The following is a 10,646-nucleotide window of genomic DNA, read 5'->3' as shown; positions in this document are numbered from 1 at the left end:
AAGAAAGAGAGAGAGAGAAGGAAGGAAGGAAAGAAGGAAGGAAAGAGAGAGAGAAGGAAGGAAGGAAGGAAGAAAGAGAGAGAGAAGGAAGGAAGGAAGAAAGGAAGGAAGGAAGAAAGAGAGAGAGAAAGAGAGAGAAAGGAAGAAGGAGAAAGAGAAGAAAGAAAAGAAAGAGAGGAAAGAGAGAGAGAAAGGGAAGAGAGAGAAAGAAAGGGAAGCAAGAAAGAAAAGAAAGAGAGTGAGAGAGAGAGAGAGAGAGAGAGAGAAGCCAGAAAGGAAAGAGAGGGTAAGAGAAAGGAAAAGAAAGAAAGAAAAAATAAAACATGAAGAAAGAAGGGAAAGAGAAAGAAACAGAGAAAGAAACAAAAAATAAAACAGGAATAAAGAAGGGAAAGAGAGAAAAAGAGAAAGAAAGAAAGAGAAGAAAGAAAAGAAAGACAAAGGAAAGAAAGAGAGAAAGAAAGGGAAGCAAGAAAGAAGAGAGAGAGAGAGAAAAGAAAGAGAGAAAGAGAAACCAGAAAGGAGAGAGAGAGAAAGAAAGGAAGGAAGGAGGGAAGAAAGAACAAAACAAAGAAGGGAAAGAGAGAGAAAAAAAGAAAGAAGAAAGGGAACAAAGAAAGGAAGGAAGGAAGGACAAAACAGAACGGGAAAGAGAGAAAAAGCAAGAAAGAAAGAAAGAAGAAAGAGAAAGAAGAAAGAAAGGAAGGAAGGTAGGAAGGTAGGAAGGAAGGAAGAAAGAACAAAACAGAAAGAAGGGAAAGAGAGAAAAAGAAAGAAAACAAGAAAGAAAGAAGAAAGAGAAAGAAAGAGAGAGAAAGACTCTCAGGCCTTCAGGCCCCCGAGAAAAATCTGCATTTAACAAGGTCATAGCTCAGGTAATGTCTTCATTAAAGCTGACACGCACTGGCCTAGCTCACACATCCATTGAAGCCGTTCTAGACATATAGAAGTCTACTTCTAGGGCTGAAGAACATTTAGCAACTTCCTCAGGTATCTTAGTCCTTACTTGGATGTATTTACACATAAATCTCTCAAGCAACACATCTGAAACTTTATTTTCACCTTTGTTATAACTTTGGTGGAGATAAAAATAGTCATCATTCTTGTATATTAACCTTTCACGTACTTTCAAAGTACTGGTTTTCTTAACTCATAATTAGCTTGAAAAAGCCTTCATTTGCACAAAAAAGGGAAACTTCTTGGGTTAGAAAATTTTGCTAATCTAAATAGCACATGCCTAATTAAGAAACACAGGGTAAAATGTTTCCTCTAAGCAGCATTTACTTTCTTGTAACAAGGCTTTGCCAACAGCTGCTGACCTCTGATTTGCTTATTACCTTTCAATAGAATGTGGCAGTCCCGACATACTAAGGCTTTTTTCTTTGCCTTGAGGTCTTTAATGACCACTCCATCAGGTCACTTCTGCTGGAGAATGATTCTAACTGTCCTGTTGTAGGAATGGCTCTTCTTATACTTCTTCTGAGCCACAGCTTGATCAGAGATAGGATTCCAACGTCTCACATTTTATTATCTTAGAATCCTCCAAATAAAAGCAGTGATATTGACGCAAAATCAGGCACTTATGGATGAGCCTCCATATGCGGTCCATTGTATAAAAAAGCTTAAAAAGTCTTTTTCTAACAAAAACATAGTAAATGTAAAACTTTTAGGCTTCTTCAAAGACATAAAAATTTACTAAAATAATAGGCATAGCTGGGCATGGTGGCTCATGCCTGTAATCCCAGCACTTTGGGAGGTTGAGGTGAAAGGGTTGCTTGAAGCCAGGGGTTGGAGACCAGCCTAAGCAATAAAGCAAGACTCCATTTCTACAAAAAGTTTTTAAAAATTGGCTGGGCGTGGTGCTGCATGCCTGTGGTCCTGGTACTCAGGAGGCTGAGGCAGGAGGATCACTTGAGCCCGGGAGGTTGAGGCTGCAGTGAACCATGGTCTGATCATGAATTGTACTCCAGCCTGGGTGACAGAGTGAGACCCTGTCTCAAAATAATACTAATAATAGGTGTAATATATTTATTATGCCTGCAACTTACAGGAATCCCTATCTTTAGACAGCAATGATTTTCTGCATATTTGTATGTATTTTGAATGTAATTGAATTGAAACAGAGCAATCGCCCCAATTCAGCATGCTGCAGGGTAGCTCTGCTCTATCCTTTTATCTGTCTCTAAAATTTTTTTAGAGGCAGATAGAAGGGATGCTCCCACCTCAGCTTCCTGAGTAGCTAGGACTACAGGCATGTGACACCATGCCTGGCTAATTTTAAAAACTCTTTTTTTGTAGAGATGAGATCTTGATATATTGCCCAGGCTGGTCTTGAACTCCCAGCCTCAAGTGATCCGCCTTTCTCCAGCTCCCAAAGTGCTGCAATTACAGGCTATATTACATTTTTGTTGCTAAAAGAATACTACTATATATTTTGACTATAGTCATGGTCACATGAATCTTAGCATTTGATAAATTGTATAGAACTAAGCAGGCACACACATATATGCACGCACACACATACACAGGGCAATTGTCTTAGGCATTTATTCCAGAGAAATAAAAACTTATGTTCACACACAGACCTGTACATAAATGTTTATAGCAGTTTTATTTGTAATAGTCCCAAAGTGGAAATAATCCAAAAGTCCTTCAATGGGCAAATAAACAATGTGGTATACTCATATCATGGACTATTATGAAGCATTAAAAGGGATCAAACTATTGGTACACACAAAGACTTAAATGGATCTCAAGGACATCTCAAAAGGCTATATCCGGTATGATTCCATTTATATAACATTCTTGAAATGACAAAATTACAGAGATGGAAAACAGATTAGTGGTTGCCGGAGGTTAAGGGGTGGGGTGGGAAGGAGGTGGCGGTGGCTGTGGCCACAGAAGGGTAGCACGGGAGATCTCTGCAATGGAACTATTACATATCTTCACTGGTGGAGATCACATGAAACTACACGTGTGAAAATATCACATAGAACTGCATATATACACACACCCCTTCACACGTACATATATGTAAATGAGCACATATAAAACCGAATAAGACTGCTGGCCTGCATCCCCGTGAATTTTCTGGTGGTGATATTGTGCTATACTTATGCAAGATGCTGTCATTGAGGGACACTGGGCAAAGGGTAGATGGCATCTCCCTGCCTTATTTCTTACAACTGTATGAAAATCTATAATTATCTCAAAATAAAAAGTTAGAAAATAACACAGCAATGTCTCTGAACCTGGGGCTGTTGTAAGAATTAATAAGACAAAACATAGAACACAGATCTTTGAAAGCTTTGTTTGTGTGTGTAAATCAGTAGTGTTCTTTTTAATTCTGAAGGGGCACCCCAGCATTAGGTTGTATAGTTCGAAATTACATGAAACTGATGGACCTCACCACGATTCTATCTTTTAAATTTGGAGCTTGGGGTTTTATTAGTTTCTTTCACTTATTAGGGTCCACTAGTTTTGTTAACAACTTCAGCAAACGTGTCTACTACTTAAGAGATCTTGTGTGAGACGTTGAATGCTGTATTCAATGGGTGCTATCTATAAATACTGTTTAAAATTAGATGGCAAAGACTTTCAATTTACATTCTGCCAACTGTTTTACCACACTTTTTTTCTTGCCTGTTTGCCTGCCATGTTATCCTCTATAATGAGTGAGTTACAGTAATTGTAGCTGGAAAAATCATCATGCAAGGGGGGAAAAAAAAGCTCAAAACCTGCCTTATTTTTAAATCAGTAAAGCTTCTGTCATTTTTTGGCTGAGTTACAGCCTCACAGCAAAGTCAAAGAACCAGTAGAGTAAATGCCACGTGGGGAAAGGCTCAGTTGAGGCATAAATTAACTGTATTTCATTTTCCCTTAATAAAGAATTTCAGTTTTTCCACAGTTAACTGTATAATCAATTTGCTCCCCTGCTGGTTTGCTAACTTGCTGTTGGCTTTACTTCAATAATATTGAGCCGAGCCTGTAACAAGAGAAAGAGGAGGAGCCGATCTCACTGAGAAAAAAATACGCTGCTGTGATAGAACATACAGTTTCTCCTTCCTGGAATATTTCTGGGCCTTTTATCCTTTAAAAGCCTAAACGTGTTGCCCCAAGACCCCACACTCCTCTGGCTGTTCCATACTCATTATAGTATCTGGTATATTCACAGAGCTGCTGTAATCATGTTTTGGTGATGGGAGAATATTCAAGTCTTAAATCCTTCTCCGTGTTCCATAGCCTTGGGCTTCCAGCCTTGGAGTGGCACTGGAACACATTTGTGTTTGATTGATTGATTTACGTTTTATTTTCTTTTTCAAAATCATTTATGCAAGAAGTAAGGAAGTCGCTTCCGTAAGTAATGCGGCATAACTCGACATCAAACACTGCTGCGCAATCAGCACTTTAATTGTAAAATTATCCTACTGGAAGGGTTGGAGAGAGCACAGAAAAAATACATTCTATCATAACTGCTGATTTTGTTCTTCCTGCCCTTCCCATGCCTAGAAATTATACCCTATACTATGGGTTGGTTCACTAACTTACTTGTAATTCCACTTTTTTTTTGCAGCTCTCTGGATTACAAGACACAAGTTAAACATACAAGATAAACAAATATTATCTTTAGTCACAGAATCACCAGACAAAAAGCTCTTCAGAGCAAGCTGTCTCCACCCCTCCACATTGCTATTTCTGCTCCTCATGCCTAAAGCGGCACTTCAATTTGAGGACGGCTCACTCGGAGAACTGGGAGAAGGGGCTGTGCACTGAAGTCAAACCACCACAACCCTTTATCGGCTCCAGGGCTGGGTGCCTAAAATTTGGTTTGTGCCTCAGATAGCTTTGTAGTCACATTAACCCCTAAAGTACCTTCCAGAGCACTGGGAAGAGTATAGGATTGCAGGACTTCACAGATTCTCAGTGTAGACTTCACAGAAAACCTCCCCTTCTCAGCAGTGATTCTTTCTTTTGTTTCCCTTCGATTCTTTTCCAATGATTACAGCACTTACTGTATAGTTTTGGACTATATCTCTTATTGGCGTCATTCCTGGGTCATCATTACGTAATGGTTTGGAATGAGGTTTTGTTTTTGTTTTCATCACTAATTTTATTGTAAATTCCTTTTTTTTTCCCCTCCCTGCCTTTCCCCAGAGAGTCCCCAGGAAGTATTCTAATCACCTGAGCTACTTTTCAATTTCCCTCAGTTTTCCCATCTGATGAGAGAGTCCATTTAAATTGATTTTTCTGAAAGAAATGGTTCTTTTTTTTTTCAACAAGTTATATGACAAGGAGTAAAAAGAAGAAGGATAAGAAACTATGCCATTTAACACAACCTTTGTCCTTCTAGAAACTTCAAGATATGATGTTCACCCTAACTATGTACAAAATGTAACAAAGCCTTCATGATTGTCCTGTCCTTGGAAGTTAATCTGAGCCTGCTCAGCAATGCTAGGCTTCCTGAAATCTTTTCACTGAATTCACCAATTCCAAATTTCAGTTTGTCTTGAAATCAAAGCAATATAGAAAATTCACACATACTACAGTGATAACAATCTCTGTTTTACAGAATCCTTAAGAAAATAAGTAACAAAGATACATATGATTGAATTTCTCTTTGGCAATCACAGAGAATTATTTTTTGAGGAAAATATAATTAAGAATGGCATTTATTTGAGGAAAACACCCTAACACATTGTCACTGAGTGGGCTAGAGCATTCCAAACTCTTTCCCTGTCATTTCTCCTTAAAATGCAGACCAGACTTAGGAGAATAGCTTTCAGTCCCATCAAAGCACACAATCGCTGGATTGGGGCAAAAAAGCACATTGGAGACAGTTGTTTGGCTGCTTTGGGACAAGCCATGACAAGCCTAGGCAATAATTTGAAATAAACTTTTCCAAAAAGATCATGTACCAAGCTCCCAATTTAGAAAGCTGTAGGGATCGTGTCCAGTCAAATAATGGCAGCCACACCCATTGTGTCCAGTTTGTTTGCCATCCAAGAGATGTGACTGACTCAGAGTGACTGACTCACTTAGAATCCACCGAAAAGATATTCCACAGACTTTCTTTGAGACGATTTTTTTCTCTCCTTATTCCTGGTTGACAGTGAATCTATACTTTCATTTTTCATTTCCACACTTGCAGAAGTGGTCACCATTTCTTTGGTCTTTGATCTACCTTTTTTTTTTTTTTTTTGAGACAGCGTCTCACTCTGTCGCCCAGGCTGGAGTGCAGTGGTGCTATCACGGCTTACTGCAGCCTCGACCTCCCAGGTTCAGGTGATTCTCCCTCCTCAGTCTCCTGAGTAGTTAGGACTACCGTGCATGCCACTACTTCTTGTTACTTTTGTATTTTTCTTGGAGATGGGGTTTTGCCATATTGCCCAGGCTGGTCTCAAACTCCTGGGCCCAAGCCATCCTCCCACTTCGGCTTCCCAAAATACTGGGATTACAGGCTTGAACCACCATGCCTAGCCCCTATCTGTTAATTCAGCATTACTGATCTTGGATAATCTTTGATATTCTCATTCTAATCAAATTCCTCCACAAAGGGGATCTGCATCAGCATAGTTATTATTTCTAAAAGACTTTTTCTTCCACTGGAGTTTATAAAGTCTCCTGAACAAAAAGATAAAATGAAGGCTAATGCTAAGTTTGTTTTCCTTCTCGTCCTCAAGAAAATTAGAGGACTGAGGAAATTATTTATGAAAGCAAAAAGGAAGCTTTATTGATCTTTGTAGGGCAGGTAGCTATGGATGTCTGGCTTCTGTGAGAAAGCAGGTAATATTTTTATACATATGCTGGAAGATGAGAAGTGCCTTTTTCTGTAGCATGGCCATGTTGAAAATATGTGTGTGCACGCAGACACACATACCACAAGCAAAACAACAAAAAATCAGAGTGAACAAACAGAAGTCAAAATTGAAAGAGGTAAGACTAAAGTTAAAATTTCATGTGCTATACCCCAGGACTTTTTCTGAACTACTGCACTGTGATCAGAAGCATTCAGTGTGACAATTGGCAAACGTAGAAATTGGCATCATGACTAAGAAAACAATTGCAAAAAACAAGTATATTTTTGAAATGAGGAAAAAAACGATATTTTTTTCGTTGATACTAAACAGACACACACACACGCACGCACACACACACACACACACACACACACCACTTATATCACATGATTTAGAAAAAAATGTTAAAACGTCCCTGCTTCCAGTCTTACATATTTTTGCTTGGTGCACAGAAAAGGATAGACTTAATTATTGCAGTGACAAAAGAAGGCAGACTTATCATACAATGAGAGTTGTTGTCTGGCATTTTTTTTTTTCTTTTTCTTTTCCTTTTAAGAGACAGGGTCTTGCTCTGTCACCCTGGCTGGAGTGCAGTGGTGGAATCACAGCTCGCTGCAGCCTTGGTCTCCTGGACTCGAGAGACCCTCCCACCTTAGTCTCCTGAGCAGCTGAGACACAAGTGCCACAGCACCACACTCAGTTGATTTTAAAAAGTCTTTTTTTAGAGGTAGGGTCTTACTATGTTGTCCAGGCTGGTCTCAAACTCCTGGCCTCAAGCAATCCTCCTGCCTCAGCCTCCCAAAGTGCTGAAATTACAAGCATGAACCACTGCACCTGGCCTACCTGATACTTTAAATTAAAAATACATTTCTCAAAATAAAGTCAACTTATACATCAAAGGCAGATTGATAATTTGCAAGTTTCATGTCCCTTATCAAAAATCTCTACCCAGGTAATTGTCAAGGAAAACAAGATGAAATGGAAGCATCTGCTCCCATTTATGCATTTATTAATTATTTCACAAATACTTGTTAAGCACCTCCTAAAGTTTGGAACACTATGAGAGTTTATATCACTTAAGGTCCCAAGAGTAAACAGATGGCACATTCAAATTAGGATAATCCAGAGGGAGTTTATTTACAAAAGGGCTTAATTTCAAAGGTGTGGGTAAAGCAGGATTATGCAGGAACTCAAGGCTAGCACCAGCAAAACTGTCACCACCTGTAGGTTCTGAAGGAGAGGGAGACAGTAAAGGAACACAACCAGGGATAGATCTGGGAGGATCAGGGACCTCACAGAGAAGGAGCCAGGGCAACCAACACCTTGATCTCACCCTCCTTCCTCCTCCAATCTCTACCGAGGGATCTCCACTGACTGAACTCAGCCAGCATCTGCAGAGCCCTGAGCCCACTGGCCAAGTGTGTGCAGGCAGCAGCCAGAGAGCAAAGGCAGAGAGCAGAGTGAACAGGAGGTCTGCAGGGGCAGATCCAAGACCCGTGCATGGGGCCAAACCAGTGAACAGGAAAGTACCTGTTCTCACAAAGTGGACTTGTTTATTAGAAAGCATCGATGTCAACCTCTAACAATAAAAATGTAAGTGCTTTCAGGCAAGTACAAATTAAGGGCTAATTTCCGTTTGGGGCAGTATGAAATGCAACGAAGTAGCAAGAGAATTGAATCAATTGTGCTCTGAATGGCTGCTCTGTTCTTCAAAAGCAGGATTGTAGAATAATGTATACCATTTAAAAAAAAATTTTAGAAACCCTTTTCCTTGCTCTAATGGGGTGATAATGTAAGAAGTTGGAAAGGGAAGAACAAAGCCATTGTGTGAAACACAGCCCTTATTTTCCATTCCTTCTCTCAGCATCGGAGCATACAAGGGTGCTCTGCCCTTCTGGACTCCTTGGCACATGTCGTACAGAGCTAGAGCTCTCAGTAACTATTACGGCCTCAGCAAATTCATGTGTTCAAAACTAACCCTCAATGTGATAGTATTAGAAGGTGGGGCATTTGGGAGGTGATTAGATCATGAAGGCTCCACCCATGTAAATGGGATTAGGGTCCTTATAAAGGAGAACCCCTATCACTAACTAGCTGCCTCACCATGTGAATCGGATATAGCAAGAAGGTGCCATCTCTGAATCAAGAAGTGGGTCCTCACCAGACATTGAATCTGCCAGTAACTTGATCTTGGACTTCCCAGCCTCCAGAACTGTGAGTAATAAGTTTCTGTTGTTTATAAATTACCCAGTGTATGGTATTTTTGTTAAAGCAGCCTGAACAGATGAAATAACTCACTTCCTTTTTTTTTTTTTTTTTTTTGAGACGGAGTCTCACTCTTGTCACCCAGGCTAGAGTGTAATGGCAGGATCTCAGCTCAGTGCAACCTCTGCCTCCCAAGTTCAAGCAATTCTCCTGCCTCAGCCTCCCAAGTAGCTGGGATTACAGGCATGCACCACCACGCCCAGCTGATTTTTGTATTTTTAGTAGAGACGGGGTTTTGACATGTTGGCACTTTGGGAAACCAATGCAGGTGGATCACCTGAGGTCAGGAGGTCTGCAGGGGCAGATCCAAGACCCGTGCATGGGGCCAAACCAGTGAACAGGAAAGTACCTGTTCTCACAAAGTGGACTTGTTTATTAGAAAGCATCGATGTCAACCTCTAACAATAAAAATGTAAGTGCCACAAGACTGTGCACAGCGGCGCATGTTGTGTGATTCCATTTATGTGAAATGTCCAGAATGGGCAAATCCATACAAAACAAAAGTAGCTCCATGGTTTCGAGGGCCTGGGAAAAGAGAAGAGGGAGTGACTGCCTAATGTGTGTGGGGTCTCCTTTATGGATGATGAAAATGTTTTAGAGCTGGTTAGAAGTGATGATTATAAAACACAAAATATACTAATGAAAACCAATTAATTGTATACTTTAGAATGGTGAATTTTATGTGAATTAAATCTCAACTTTAAACATTACACAACAAACACAAAAAACCCAAACAAAACAAAAAACTTCAGTGTCTCCTGGTTTGAACAATTAATTATATGATCACTGTATGCACAGGACAATTAGCAGGGAGTAAATGGAAGGAAGAAAAGATTACAAAGATTGCAAGGAGCTGGGAGCTGAAGAGAAGGATAAAAATCTTTCAAGACCTTGTTCTCTAAGAGATAGATAATTAGCAGTACAGGTGCAATAGTTTGGTTTTGTATTTTTAGTCTAATGTAACCCAGGATCAAGGTCAGACTTTGAAATTCCAAAGATTCCCTTGAAGAATAAAGGTTAATATTTCTTAGTACAGAAGTTTCCCAACCTAACAAACTTTTAAGTAGAACCTTCAGATAGAGGAGCCTATTCGCCAAATGCTACTTCAGGAGAGAATTTGGAGTTTGAGGATTTAAATGCAAAGCATGGCCAAAATGTTCCTGAGGAAACTTTTGTGGCAAGACTCTCCTAGACCTTGCTATCTACCTTCCCCTGACCCTGGCATTGGCCCACACCCAAATGTGCCTAATTGTCAGAGTCAGGGGCAGGTAGGCAGCACAGAGACCCTACAGCTGCTGAGTGATTCCCTAGGCACATGCAAAAATTACCACGGACAGGAGTTGCCTCCTTCTTCACATGTGCAGTGGAGATGAAACGAATCCATCTTGCACAAAGTGTATTAACCTGTTCCTAAAGCTTAAAAGATGAACTCACAGTCCTGTATAGGGAAGCGCATGTGGGAGCTAGGCATTTGTAAGCCTAGCCTGTTCATAAGTAGAAAGCTATACTCAGTTTATTCCCTTTCTTTATTTTAAATCAAGTGTTGAATAAGAGGGTTCCTTATTAAATAAATCCCCTGAAGTC

This window comes from Cebus imitator, unplaced genomic scaffold (genome assembly GCF_001604975.1).
Source record: "Cebus imitator isolate Cc_AM_T3 unplaced genomic scaffold, Cebus_imitator-1.0 Scaffold9, whole genome shotgun sequence".
NCBI lineage: Eukaryota > Metazoa > Chordata > Mammalia > Primates > Cebidae > Cebus > Cebus imitator.
The sequence above is the reverse complement of the archived record's forward strand: the minus strand, read 5'-3'. Positions refer to the sequence as shown.